Consider the following 15,527-nt stretch of genomic DNA (forward strand, 5'->3'; position numbering starts at 1 on the left):
TCCAAAAGCAAAGAGGCCAAAAAACAAAAGCTGTCACTATTTTCAATAAAACTAGGATGTATTTATACTCCCAAGTCATAATACATGAATACAGAAAGCAAAGGAACAGGAGTCATCCAGAAGAGTGGGTGTGGGTCAAACCTAAGCACCCATGCAGTTTCAGAAACAATCAGAAATTGGAGGAACCTGATATCAGGGAAGGTGGGGTCCAGGTGGGAGCCTAAAAATGCGAGTTTGGTTGAAAATCTTTATGTAAGCTTCAGCTAGGCCTTCAAGTTGTCTTTACTCTCTAGTCTTACAGCTAGGTCACCACTTCTTTGTCTCCACCGAGGGCAATAAGTATGTACCCTTGTGGGGCACCAGGGTGGCTCAGTCAGTTGGGCATCTCACTCTTGATTTTGGCTCAGGTCAAGATCCCAGTGTCTCAGGATCAAGCCCAGGGTCTTGGGCTCCACACTAACAATGTGAAGCCTGCTTGGGATTCTATCTCTCTCTCCCTCTGTCCCTCTCCCTTGTTCACATGCTCTCTCTTTAAAAAAAAAAAAAAAAAAGAAAGAAAAAGTTTTGTTCCCTTGAGACACTGAACCAGAGAGGCCCTAGACATGAGGATACCGGGCACAGAGGTGGGTATGTGATGAGGGTCTGTTTGGACAACCAGAGGAATAAAAAAGATTATGATTATCAGTGGGGTTCAGCAGTTGCCTTTTCCAGCTAACTCCAGGACTCTGGCACCTAAGCTTCTACCACCTTCCCTCCTCCAGGCAGGAGATTGAAAGATGATTCTTTGAAGAAACAAACTAAGTCTATAGGTTCTGAAAAAAAAATAAGCCAGCTGGTACACAGAACTTGTAGTCAGTTTTCAGCATCTCACTCATAAATAGGAATATACAAATAAAGATCATAGACATCAGAGAAAAAAGTGCCGCCATGAAAGAAAGACCAAAACAAGTAAGCAAATAGAGGAACTCAATGAAAACAGATATGGTATATGCACAGAACATTTCAAAGACTCCATAATTCTTCAGAATAAGTGAAGATACTGCATTCATGAAATAAGAACAAGATAACTTAGAAGTTAAAATATGGCAGCAGAAAAAATTAATAAAGGGTTTAGAGATAAAGGAAGTTTCCCAAAACATTGAACAAAAAGATAAATGGAAAATAAGAGAGAAAAAGAAGAAAATTAGAGGACCATGGTGCCTAGCTGGCTCAGTCGGTTTTGTGTGGGACTCTTGATCTTGGGGGTATAAGTTTGAGCCCCACATTTGTTGTCAAGATTACTTAAAAAATAAAATCTTTTTTTAAAAACTGGAAAAATTTAGGAAATTTTCTAAATTTTTCTTTAAAAAATTTAGGAAATTATCAAAGAAAGAATATAGGAAAATTTGCCAGAACCAAAGGATGAGGTCTTCAGATCAAGGGTCCACCCAGTACCTAGCACCATGAGGCACCTAAACATGACATTTCAAAACATCAGCCTTGAAGAGAAGATTCCCACAGACAAAAAAAATTAGGAATATGAATGTATAAACCTGTTACTAACAAGATTTAAATTTAGAATACAGTGGAAATTATCCTCAAAATTCCGAAATAAAAATAATATTTGGTTGTGAATTTTATACCCAGCCAAACTATGAGTCATATGAGAGTAGAATAAAGACATTTTCAGACTTTCAGAGATTTGATATATTTCACATGTGCTCTTGTTTCAGTAAAACAAGAGTAAACAAAGAAAATGTGGATCCAAGGAAAAGGAAATCTAACACAGGAAGGGGGTGAGGAGAGATATCAGGCTGACAGCCATGCGGCAGGCACAGAGAACCACAATCCAGATTAGTATAGGAGGACAGCCTGCACCCAGAGAGCCAGGGAACACAAATTCAGATTATCTGGAAGGTTTGTATGGAAAATTATATGAAGATTTAGTTTATAAAACTATTGGGGGTGTACAGAGATACTTAAAATTGCCTTCAAAGGATACTAAGGGGAAAAAGGCATTTTTTTTCATGATTTATTTTTAAAAACTTTATTAAAATATAGGTACAGAAAAGCCACACAGGGGCGCCTGGGTGGCTCAGTCGGTTAAGCGGCCGACTTCGGCTCAGGTCATGATCTCGCAGTCTGTGAGTTCGAGCCCCGCATCGGGCTCTGTGCTGACAGCTCGGAGCCTGGAGCCTGTTTCAGATTCTGTGTCTCCCTCTCTCTGACCCTCCCCTGTTCATGCTCTGTCTCTCCCTGTCTCAAAAATAAATAAAACGTTAAAAAAAATTTTTTAAAAGAAAAACCACACAGAACAAAAGTATAGCTTACTGCATATTGGGTAAATACCTTTGTAATTACCATCCAGGTCAAGAGACAGAATTCCACAAACACTCCAGGTCCCTCTCTTCTATCCCATCCTTGTCACAGCCCCCTCCTTCCAAATGGGAGATAATTATTAACCCCCCCAAAAAACAAAAGAGCATACAGAAAAGGAAATGTAATCATTGTTTATCACTTGGTGGAACCATGATATTTATATAATCATCCTAATTAAAACACTGTATATGGGGACACCTGGGTGGATCAATCAGTTAAGCATCTGACTTTGGCTCAGGTCATGATCTTACCATTCATGGGTCTGAGTTCTGTGTCAGGCTCTGTGCTGACAGCGTGGAGCCTGCTTGGTATTCTCTCTCCCCTTCTCTCTCTGACCCTCCCTGACTTGCACTTTCTCTCTCTAAATAAAAAACTTAAAATAAATAAATAAATAAATAAATAAAACACTTATATGGACTTAAGCATAACTTGTACTACAGATATATTATACTTTTTGTTGTTGTTATCATGGGGAGACATCACCAGAAGGACAAGCCTTAACTTTTGGTACCAGCTGAATGTTGGGTAAATATTAGGAAAGAAAGGAATAAAACATTTTAAATAATTTTTTTCCCTGACTATAACTACGGTATATGTTCATTAAAGAAATTTGGGGGGAAACCCAAAAAACATAAAAAGAAAATACAAATGCCCTAAAATCCAACCAAGAATTAACCATTGTTATTTTATTATGTTCTCTTTCAGGCATTTTGTTATAGCTGTGTGTGAGTTTGAGAGTATTTTATAAAATAAAGATATACTACGTACATGGTTCTTATTCTGATTATTATTATTATTATTATCATTATTATTTTTAATGTTTATTTATTTTTGAGAGACAAAGCGCAAGCAAGGGAGGGGCAGAGAGAAAGAGGGAGACACGGAATCTGAAGCAGGCTCCAGGCTCTGAGCTGCCAGCACAAAGCCCGACGTGGGGCTCGAATTCACTAACCATGAAATCATGACCTGAGATGAAGTCAGATGCTTAACCAACTGAACCACCCAGGCACCCTAGTTTTTATTCTGATTTTAACATGTAACATTAAATCACTCTTTCCCCACATTGTTAAAAATTCTGTGAGCCTCAAGACCTCTTTCGGTGGCTGCTCTAGGAATGGGTCAGGGACTGGAGAGAGGGCCTTGTTTGCAGAGCTCCACAGGTAGCAGCAGTGTATCCACACTCTTACCCCTTGAAAAAGAGAAAGTTCAATTTTTATATATTTCATTTGTTTACACCACTGACGAAGATTTACTCTGAAAAAGTTTGCATAGTGCTTGAAAAATACTGGCCTAGAACATTCTGTTATCTAAATTATATTTCTGTTATATATTCTATCACATACACTTATTCTACTCTATTATATAAATGTATCATTATTGCATAAATTTTATAGTAATTTATTTAAACAACTCTCCTTTGTTTCAAAAAACTTTTTTACCCAAAAAATACTTTTATGGACCTTTTGTCCATATCTTTGACTCTATAGCCTTAGGATAAATTCCCAGGAGTGAAGGCTCTTAACTTCTCTGGGTGGGTCTCTTGCTGATGAGAGTACTCTCCCACCAGCAGTGTATTCTCATTTTATTATTAGTGACCCTATTGGCAGCACTGATAAGTGCTATCCCCTCCAAACACTGGACCAAGCGCTGTGCACTGATACCTTGTTCAGTTCTCACAGCAATCCTAAGACAAAGCTACTACCATTAACATGCCAATTCACAGATGAGGAAATGGAAATTTACTAAATCTAAGTAACTTGCTCATACTCACATAGCTAGTCAGTGATTGACCCAGAATTTCACCCTAGGGAAAGTCCATGTGCTTGTCGTCAATTGTTTTTTAAAGTACAATTGTATAAATTTCCACGTAAACACAGGTAGTGAGTGACCCTTTCCCCCATACACATATTGGTCACTTGCATTTCTACTTTTTAAGGGAGGTGTTCTGTACCTTTTCTCTTAGGCGATGATCTTTTCCCTACTGCTTTGTGTATAAAATATACAAAGGAGCTCTTGTGTATAAATATATTAATCCTTTTGTCAAAAAGAATGAAATATTACGTTTGAATTTTTTACACAGTCAGACCTGCAGATTGTTTTTAATGTAAATTGCACTGATTTTGCATCAATGACCCTGAAGTAATGAGTCTTCTCACTGTCAACCACAATAGATCTCAAGGATGTAGAGTTTGGGGGACACACTTTACTCCGGCACACCTTGCACGGTGGCAGTTACCCTAAACAAATAAAGACAGGGTCCTGACTGGAATTTGGGATTTCGCTTGTGGGAGCTCATAGTCTATGGTCCCTAGAGAAGGAAGAATGCCCAAGAGTGAGAAAAAACAACTGAGTGTGGGGTGAGAGGTACATTTCTCCCGGAGAAAGAAATACAGCCAGGCCCCTTGTACCTGATAATGCAAGTGAGGTTTAGATGAAAAACAAATCCCAGGGCTCCTCTCTTGGGTGGCAGAGACCGGCCACAGTAGGGGACGGTCATGCCCAGAGTACAGGGCCCTCTGGGTCACAGCTGTGTCTCTGAGCAGTCCACTCATAACCCTCGAGCACCCAAGGTTAGGAGCCCACTGATGATGCAAGGAGACAATCTCCCCCTCGCAGTCAGGGACGTGCTGTTGACAGGAGGCTGTGTACCTGGGCAAGTGTCAGGTCTTCTCTGGGCACTGGCTTCCACCTCCTGATCCCAGAGTCATACAGCACAGTTCAAGCCTCTATATTCCAAATGAAAATGGAGTCTTACTCTGTACGTGTCATCTGGGGACAGAGCTCATTGACCGAAACTTGCTTTGGCAGCTGGCTCCGGACAGGCACCTGTTCCCATAGTACCCATTCAGAGTATTGGTTGTGTGGGAGAACGATGCTGGATAGACTGCCAAGGGCTCTGAGCCACTTGCTTCACCACTCACCAGCTGTGTGGTCTCAGCCAGGCTCATCCCTGTTTTGGGTTACAGTGTTCTGGCCTATGTAATGGCAGGGCTGGGCCCAGATTCCCTGCCAAAGTCTAGGATTCCCAGAGTTTTTTAAAAAAAATCTTGTACATGGTATCTTTTTGTCTTTTCTTTCCTGGCAAAGTGCTCTGGTGTTGCCCCAGCCCTGGACCTTTTTCTGCCACCTTATAACTTGTCTCAGAGTCTGCTGTGCTACTCAGGGCTGGGTCATCTGCTGCGGAAATCAGGCTCCCTGGACTCACTGTCCTCACACAGGAACCAGGGAAAATGTCTTTCTCGGAGAGCCAACTAGATGAATGTTGTTTCCTGCAATGACAATGCTCTGAAAGAGAGCTTCGGTTAGATAAGAGACACCCAGCTATTATACCAAGCAATAGGGACTTGCCTCAGTCTGGAGCCCCTTGAGTTCCTAAGGCCTGATACAGTCCCTGAAGAGGGTCTTTCAAATAGTGGTCTCTGTGGCCCTGGGCCTCCTCCCCGGGCCCAGCTACTTGGGTCCCAGCCTGGCCCTCTGCTCAGGTCATCCTGTGTCTCCAGTTACACTACTAGGCCACCCCAGGTGATTCACTGGAGAACCCTTGCAGGCCAGCCCAACATGGAGTCAGGCAAAGCGTCTCTCCTCACCCTAAGCTGCCAGCAAGCTGGTGCTTAAGAAGCTGGGGCTCTAATTCCGTGGCTGTGCTGACAGTGCTCATGACTGCAGGGGGACTTCAGGCCTCAGGGTCTTACGGCAGAACTCTGAAGTCATTGGAAAATTCATTCCTATCCACAAGGTCCTTCCAAACACTCTATAAGAGATTGTTTTCCCTAGCCCAGTGTCCAGGGACTGATGGGACACAGCACCTACCCACCCCCATTTAGGACATTCCTAATCACTCTTCTCAGCACTGAGTACTCACAAACACAAGGTGCCACTTCCCCTACCCCAAGTAGATCTCCCTGATTTCCCAGGGGAGGGGGCCCCAACTAGCTTGGGTCATGCAGCGCTCCCAGATATAACCATATAGCACCCAATTCCTGTTTGGCCATCTGCAGCCTTGACCAACAGTGTTTCTTCGCTGGAAGGTTAACTCACAACTTTCCTTCAGTATGTATTTTTATTAATTTCTTTAATGAATATAGTGGGTATTTAAAGGGAATACATGCATGGGATCAAAACAAAAGAAAACAAAAAACAGTACAAAAAGATACCCAGTGAAAAGTGGATCTCCAATTGTTGATTCCTGAACCCCAAGTTCCTCTTCCCTGAGATGGACAGAGGCAGGCAACCACACACAGGCAAATATGTACATTTATGTGTGTGCACATAAAATGCACCAAAGTCTGGCTTTACTTGATATTCAGCCAAAAATTGGTCTTCAGCCTCAGCCTTTGGAAGTCTAAATAGCTGAATGCGTACTTCGCCGCCATTTATAGTACCCTTGAGTTTGAGTCTGGTCTATAGTCACCGTTGGTTACACATGTTACCACTGTATTAAATCAGTACAGACTCTCATGGTAGGCAAAGGGCATGCCTCTCAGATTTACTGTTAATAAATGATACTGTAAGTGTCTAGGTAAATCGTGAAGTGAAAATCTGTTTCATGTGTTACAATTCTGTCAGTGGAACTATATATGTATGTTTAATATTGTAAAAGTAAAATGTCACAGTAATTAATGATTGTCAAACTGCTAATTTTATGTTCAAACACACTTAAGCACTTTGTATTTTTTGTTAAAGTTTATTTGTTTATTTAGAAAAAGAGAGAGAGAGAGTGGAGGAGGGATAGAGGGAGAAGAAGAGAGAAAATCCCAAGAAGGCTCCAAACTGTCAGTGCAGAGCCTGATGCCGGGCTTGAACTCACAAACCATGAGATCATGACCTGAGCTGAAATCAAGGGTCGGACACTTAACTGTCTGAGCCACCCACTTAAGTAGTTTAAAATAGCAAATAAATAGGAAGAAGACTGAGAGTTAAAAAGAATATTGTGAGAGAATGTTAGCTAGATAACTTTAGGAAGAACATTATAGGCTTTGTGAACCTAAAGTGTTAAGCAATTTAAAATATTACAGGGCAGAATAACAGAGATTTGATTAAATAATAATTCTAATATTTGTCAACTGGGTTGACATCTCTCTAGCATTCATTACGTTAAACAAAATAAACTGTAAGCAGTATGTTTAATTTGGGGTATTTCATTCCATTTAGGTTATGAGTCTTTCAAGAATAAATTCTACTTGGAAATTTTCATTTTATGAAAATAGATTTAAAAAAAAAGAATGGAAGCTTTTCTACTTCAACATCTCATAAGCAGAAGAAAATTACCAAATCATGTGCAATATCTATGATAAATCAGAGACAGAACAAAGAATGTAAAGGGAATAGAGAAGAGAAAAAAAGTCTGGAAAAATGTAATATTTAAAAAAATATCTGGCTTTTCCACTGTTCTCAGTGATGTGAGCATGACCATGTTGAGCACTCACTGCTTCTGCAGGAAACTTAAAATGTGGCCATTAGCAATTTTTAAAAAAGGGTTTTTTTTTTTAACTTTTACTTATATTTGAGAGACAGAGAGAGACAGAGCACGAGCAGGGGAGGGGCAGAGAGAAGGGAGACACAGAATCCCAATCAGGCTCCAGGCTCTGAGCTGTCAGCACAGAGCCGGATGTGGGGCTCAAACTCAAGAACCATGAGATCATGACCTGAGCCTAAGTAGGACACTTAACTGGCTGAGCTACACAGGTGCCCCTGGCCATTAGCAATTTTAACCGCAAAATGATAAGAATAATTTTGTTCTTTGCGATGAAATTTCAGATTAATTCTTGCATCCCATAAATTTGTTCTGACATGGTGATGACTGACTTTGGCCTCAACTTTAACCCCGTGTGGATTGTAGCATTTGCTGGGGTCTGCGTTCTAGGGAACACACAAGCCTGCCTGCACACCGCTCAGCACCAGTGTGCCTATTTACCACTCTTCCTGGGGCATGCTCCAGGGCGGTCTTTTTTCCTAATAATTGCACACCATTTATTTAACCAAACCCTAATGATGGACTTTTAGGGTGTTTTCAGTCTTCTGTCATAAAGAATACTGCAAAGATAACCATTGTATGTGTACAAGCATAAAGGCAGAGTGAATTCCTAAAAATAGAATTACTCAAAGAGTATACACATTTAAAAATTTGATACCTTGTCCAACTTAACGTAACATTGTATCACACTTTCTAGTTTTATCTGTCTCTTTCTTTTAGAGGTAATTCTCCAGTTTCAGTAGGAGGGTTCGTTCTGGGGGAAAGACAGTCAGTCAAGATGATTTCAGTGTTCCCTCATCTCCAAGGACCCCCCTTCTTGCCTACAGGGTCCTGGTCCCCTGGGCACCTGGTCAAATCTCCCTGGAGGGCCCCATCACACCTATTCTTCCTGAGCCATCAAACCTTGTCTGTCTGATGTTCTAGGCTTCCTGGGTCCCGGTTCTCTAAAATAGCATCAAAGCTGCCTGGGATACTATGACTCTCCCTTCTTCCACCCTTTTCCTTATTTCAAGAGTTGGGAAAAGGCCTGATGTTTCTGGATTCCTCTATGGTTCCCTCCCGACCCTTTATCTCTAGTACTTTCATTCAAGCAAGAAGTGGTTTCCCTCCTGCTGCTTAGGGCATCTTTGTGGATTTAAAATTTCTGTGCTTTGTGGATCTTCATTTTTATGTCTGGATAGGACCATGGTCCCTAAATAGTGATATAAAGGCCATAACTTCAACTTGATTTGTGGGAAGGGCTTGGTACAAGAGCTTGGGGGAGACTGGACTTCCATCTCGACCACAGAGAATGACACTCCAATGGATGCACCAGTCACGGCACCATCAAGTCTACTATCCCAAATCTCTCATACAACCCCCACCCACACACCAGTCTTCCTCCCGCCAGGCAAGCAACAGTAAGCTGGTCTTTGCGGAAGGATGGCCAGTATTGGCTCTATCTGCCACCAGGTGACCTGGCATGAAGGGCTCTGCCCAAAAGCCCAGAGGGAAATCACCTAAGCCAATCAGACTGGCTTGGCTCTCTGTGGGATTTGAGCTGAAGAATGAAGATTAGATTGGCCAGGAGCAATACGAGAATGGACTAGACACATGGGGATTCCATGGAGAGACTGGGCTGGCTGGAGGAAGAGTGGGTTGGTTGCCCCCTCTCTAGGCTCCCGCCCACAGGTCCAGTCATGCCACCTTGCTAAGATGGCTAAAGTAAGTGACTCTTGTAACCACAGGAGCACACTAGCTGGTGGACATCCGTGGTGTGCCTTAGAATTCACTCTCCTGGCCCAAGTGCTCTTCTACCCCCTCCCTCCACCCAAATGTCCCACGGAGGAGATCCTCCATCCACAAGGTACAAGATCAGCTTGGCTTCCGATCTTTACCCTTAAATTCCCTTTCAGAGAAAAGAGGAGTTTGGCACGTGCACGGCCACCTTCCTGGGCCATATACAGCAACAGTCTTCTGTGCTGAGGTAAATACAGTTCCCTGACCATCTCATCTCCTTTGCTCTGAGGGGTGTGCACAGCACTCAGCACCATGCATGCACTTGCTAATTCTTCCATGTGGGCCGCTGGCAGGTAGAGCAGTGGCTAATAATTATGACTTTGTATTTTTAACCACGTAGTTTCTGAAAGAATTTTGAAGAATTGAGTTACATGCTCATAATTTTTATGTTGACATCTAGAACTTTTCATCCAAGCTTAAAGATCCAAAGAACGTAATTACCGGCATATTGTAAATACTGACATTTTAAAATAAAACTGTTCTTTTGAATGCAACTAATAGAATCTAAAAGGCACAGCATTTTAAAAAAATCCAGGCAGGGCTCTACTTTAACAATAGGAAAATTTACATTGTTCCTTCTACCCTTTGAAGGTGTGTATCATTCCACTTCCCCCGCAGAATTTTATCCTAATGTAATGTATTTTTAAGCTTGAAAGTCTCTTATTGTTCACACTATCCTACTTTCCTGCAACTAAAAAATATATATGAATTATAATGTTAATTTTTAAAATTTCCTGTGAAGATGAGATCTAAGTTAAAAATGATTTGGGATTGAGATACTGTGATTATTACTAACATCAAACGTTACAGAGATCCTTGAATTTTGACAGTTATTAAATGTCAAGTAAAATTTTAGAGAGCAGTGGTGTAGAATAGATGTTACTTATCACCAGAATGAGAAATATTAACAGCAGAGAGAGACAGAGAGTAAGAGTCCTAGGGCCTGCCAAACATGTTTTTATGCGTGTTGTCAAGTGCATTATTTCCAGAAGGATCCACAAATCACTCCTGCTAGAGCGGAGACATTGAAATCTACAGAGTTGGCAATGATGAGGAGGAAACTTGTACCCAAGTAAAAGATGAATATGAACTTATAGTATTTGGGACTCTCTGGACAAAATTTAATAAAAATGATAAAACCTTTAAAAGAAAACCTAGGAGAAAATCTTTATGAGCTTGGGGTAGGTAGGGATCTGATATGACATACAAGGCACAATCTATAAAAATGTAAATTTTTTAATGTTTATTTATTTTTGACAGACAAGAGAGAGACAGAGCGCAAGCAAGGGAGGGGCAGAGAGAAAGAGGGAGACACAGAATCTGAAGCAGGCTCCAGGATCTGAGCTGTCAGCACAGAGCCCAGTTGGCGTTAGATCATGACTTGAATGGAAGTCGGACGCTTAACCAACTGACCCAATCAACACCCCAAAAATATTAATAAATTAGACCATCAAGATTATGAACTCTGAGATAAATCACAGGTTTGGGGAAAGTACTGGCAAATCTAGTGTATACAAAGAACTGAAGTTCAGTAGCAAGAAAGCAAACAACCCAATGACAAATAGGTAAAAAGTTTGAAGAGACCCTTCACCAGAGATTTATGGATGGCAAATAATTACGTGGAAGAATGATCAACATCATTAGTTGTGAGGAAAATGCAAAATAAAGCCACAAGAAGATACCACAAGACACTATTAAAATGACTAAAATTAAAAAGGCTGATCATACCAAGTGTAGCGGAACTCTACAAGTGTAGGGAGTCTCCTATACTGCTGGTGAGAATGCAAAATGCAACAACCACCTTGAAAAACAGCTTGGCAGTTTCTTTTTTTGATGTTTATTTATTTTGAGAAAGAGAGAGAGAGCATGCATGAGCAAGTAGGGACAGAACGAGAGGGGGAGAGAGAATTTCAAGCAGGCTCCGTGCCATCAGCGCAGAGCCTGATGTGGGCCTCGATCCCAAGAACTGTGAGATCGTGACCTCAGCCGAAATCGAGAGTCAGCCGCTTAACAGACTGAGCCACCCAGGTGCCCCCAGTTTGGCAGTTTCTTAACATTTACTATACGATCCAGTTATTCCCTGCCTAGCTATTTACCCAAGAAAAAGAATATATGTGTCCACACAAAGACTTATACACAAGTGTTCACAGCAGTTTTATTTGTAAGGGCCCCAAACTGGACACAACCCAAATATCCATTATTAGGTGAATGGATAAACACATTGTAGTATAGCCATTACAATGGATATAAACAGCGATAACAAGGAATGAACTACTGGTAGACGCAGCAATACCAATGAATATCAGAATGATCAGTCTGAGTCAAAGAAGCCAGGCACGAATAGAGTACATGCTGTACTGCTCCATTTATGTACAATTCTGGAAAATGGAAACTAATTTATAATGGCAGAAGGCAGAACAATGGTTGCCAAGGGATGGGGTATGTTGACAGTAGGGGTGGAGGGAGGGAGGGATATTAAAGGGGGTGAGACCTTACCTTGATGGTGGTGATGGTTTCATGGGTGTGCATGCATAGTGCACACTTTAAATGGGTGAGACGAACTGCACGGCAGTTATAGCTCAGTAAAGCTGTTAAAAAAGTGTGAATAAATGTCCAAGAAAATAGAAAATACTAACTGGTTCTTAACCACGTTTCTCTTACTTGCAGGTGTACTATTCATCTGTCTTAAGTAAATGGGGAACTTTCTACATCCTCTGCCCAAGTGTACCCCTGGGGCACAGACGAGGCTGGGGAACAAGAGCACCTCAGAGCTGTTCCTCAAGACTGAGGATGGGGAACAGCTGCAGAGGCTGAGCTTCAAAAGCAGCATGCAATACTCCAATCTTGACTACTCTAAGACAGATACAGTTAGAAAAGGCGTGCGGTCTTGGCATGTGTGTGTCACACAGGAGAAATAATGTCCTGCCACCTTCCTGTTTCTCTGATACTCTCCTTGCTTTGCTTTCTTGGGATTCTCCCTCAGGAGCTTGGCAATCTTTGACAATAGTGGGGAATGGAAAAGGTGATTAAATGACCAAGGTTATTAAATTAAAAAAAAATTAAGTTTATTTTAAGAGAGAGAGAGAGAGAGCACACATGTGCACATGCAGGAGGGGCAGAGAGGGAGAGAGAATCCTAAGCAGTCTCCCTGCTATTAGTGGCGAGTCCTATGCAGGGCTCCATGTCACAAACCGGGAGATTATAACCTGAGCCGAAATCAAGAATTGACGCTTAACTGACTGAGCCAGCCAGGTGCCCCCCAGCCCAGGTTATTAAATTAAATAACAATTGTCATCTTTCCTGCTCCCCCATTCTATAATACGTCCGAATGCTGAGCATCTCAAAGCTCCCCATTTATAAAGCCACATTGTCTGTGGCAGAAATGTGCATAAGAGAGGGATGGCAGTGTGGAACCCTGAGTTCATGATAACTCCTTACAGGGGCATTGTGGACACTCATATATTTAATTGTTCTCCTGCTCCCCTCCCATTTTTTTGCAGGGGGCAGTGGAGCCTTTCCACCCTGGGACCTCCACAGTAACATTGCAAGTGTGAGAGACCCGCCTTTCATCTGTAGAGTGGGAGAAAGACAAACATGAAAGGGAGGTGGGAATGCAGAGCCTGCCCACCTCTGTCAGTAGGAGAGTCTCAGATCTCAGACTGGTTTTAGGAAGGGTAGTATTTGGGTTTCCTTAAATCCATCACGCTGGGAACCTCTTGCCCTCATAAGCCCTGATCTGAAGGTCCCTGACACAGAGGGACGACCCTAGACTTTTGAATTCTAGACCCACCACCAGATGTGTGATATGTCGGTTGGGAGTAGTGACAACACCTTACAGGACTCTGTGAAAAGTAAATTGATAATAGAATGGGACCTTGAACAAAGTCTGGCAATACAAATACAATGCTCTTGGAAAGAGTCCTGTGTGTGTGTGTGTGTGTGTGTGTGAATACAGTAAGAGAGAGAAAGAAAGAAAGGGGGAGAGAAGACATTACCCAGGACCTACTTCCTCCAAATGGAAGGATGGAGCCCTGCAGTCACACAGCCTGGGCTCAAACCCCGCCCCACTTCTCACCAGCTATTTGACCTTGGGCAATTTGTTCTTCTAATGCAAAATGGAGCTAATAATAGAACCTACTCTGGATTTGCTGTGAGGGCTGAAGCACCAAAAGTGCTTAGAACAGTGTCAAGCACAGAGCAGGCACCCCAAATTATTACTGTTGTTACTGAGCTGAGTATGGGGAGTGAAGGGTTGCTTCTGCAATCTGAGGCACTGGTACATCAAAGTAAATATGGAAAATGTCCTGAGCTTCACAAAGATTGCTTCATCGACAAAATTCCAAAATATGACCTAGCTTCCTTTGGGGAAACAAATGGTACCAGTCCAGTAAATTATGCGTGAAACAGCTCTTGCAAGACTCCACTGGTGAAAAACTAAAGTCTCCCATTTAGGGCCTTCCCACCTCCATTTATCCACTGGAGAATTCCCCTCCTCCCCTCCATCCCTTCCTACACTGCCTCCTTTCTGCCTCTTACTTGCTGGAATCCAGAATTGAACAGAATCTTAAAAGAGTATCAGGTCCAGTATTTTAATATAAGAAAGGACTAAAGGGTGGACTCAGGGCCCGTCCGAGACACGGGAGTGTGGTTTATGAGAAATGAAGAAAAGAATAGGAAAGGGAAGGAGAGGCGAGCGCGACCTACCCTCCTGTCACCCCTCCGTGTCACTTTCCTAGCTCAGAAGAATCCCTGGAACTCATTTGCTGTTGGACCCCAATTCGGATTGAAACACATTAAGAAATAAACCTTTGGTCTCTGCCCCCACTCCCAGCACACAGCTCAAAAAAGCCCTTAAAATCTCTGAAGTGCCAGCTCTTTTGTATGCTAATGAGCGACTGGTGGCTGGGGGCTCCTGGATAGCCTCTAGATGGGGGTTGGGGTTGCCAGGGCAACCAACCAAGTGATTAGAGGGTAAGAACTTCAGCCCCTCCCCCCAACTTCCTGGGAGGAACTGGAGGTTGAGCTAATCACTAATGGCTAATGATTTACTTTTTTTAAAGAGGCTTTTTTTTAAGTTTATTTATTTGAGAAAGAGAGAGAGAGAGCGCGCGCGCGCGCAAGCAGGCGCTCGCGAGTGGGGGAGGGGCAGAAAGAGGGAGAGAGAGAATCCCAAGCAGGCTCCGCACCATCAGCACAGAGCCTGATTCAGGGCTCAAACTCACAAACTGTGAGAACCGTGAGCACTCTGAGATCATGACCTGAGCTGAAATCAAGAGGCAGGCACTTGGGGCGCCTGGGTGGCTCAGTCGGTTGAGCGTCCGTCTTCAGCTCAGGTCACGATCTCGCACTCCGTGAGTTCGAGCCCTGCGTCGGGCTCTGGGCTGATGGCTCAGAGCCTGGAGCCTGTTTCTGATTCTGTGTCTCCCTCTCTCTCTGCCCCTCCCCCGTTCATGCTCTGTCTCTTTCTGTCTCAAAAATAAATAAACGTCAAAAAAAATTAAAAAAAAAAAAAAAAAGAGGCAGGCACTTAATGGACTGAGCCACCCACAGGCGCCCCAACTAATGGCTAATGACTTAATCAATCAGCTGAGCTCCCAGGTTGATGATCAGCTGGGGGTGCTGGGAGGTGGTGCCATGCCTGGAGAGGGCATGGAAGCTCTTCCTCCCTTCTTCCCCCACACCCTGCCCTATTCATCTCTTCCATCTGACTGTTCCTGAGTTTTATCCTGTTGTAGTAAATTGGTAATCTTGTCCTTTTCCTGAGTTCTGTGAGTCCTTCTAGCAAATTATCAAACCTGAGGACAGGGTCATGGGAACCCCTGATTTATAGCATTTTATTGGTCAGAAGCACAGGTGACAATTTGACTTGCATTTCATGTCTGAAGTGGGGGGGGGGGGGGTAGGGGAGCAGTCCCTG

This window comes from Neofelis nebulosa, chromosome 5 (assembly GCF_028018385.1).
Source record: "Neofelis nebulosa isolate mNeoNeb1 chromosome 5, mNeoNeb1.pri, whole genome shotgun sequence".
In the NCBI taxonomy this organism is placed as follows: Eukaryota; Metazoa; Chordata; class Mammalia; order Carnivora; family Felidae; genus Neofelis; species Neofelis nebulosa.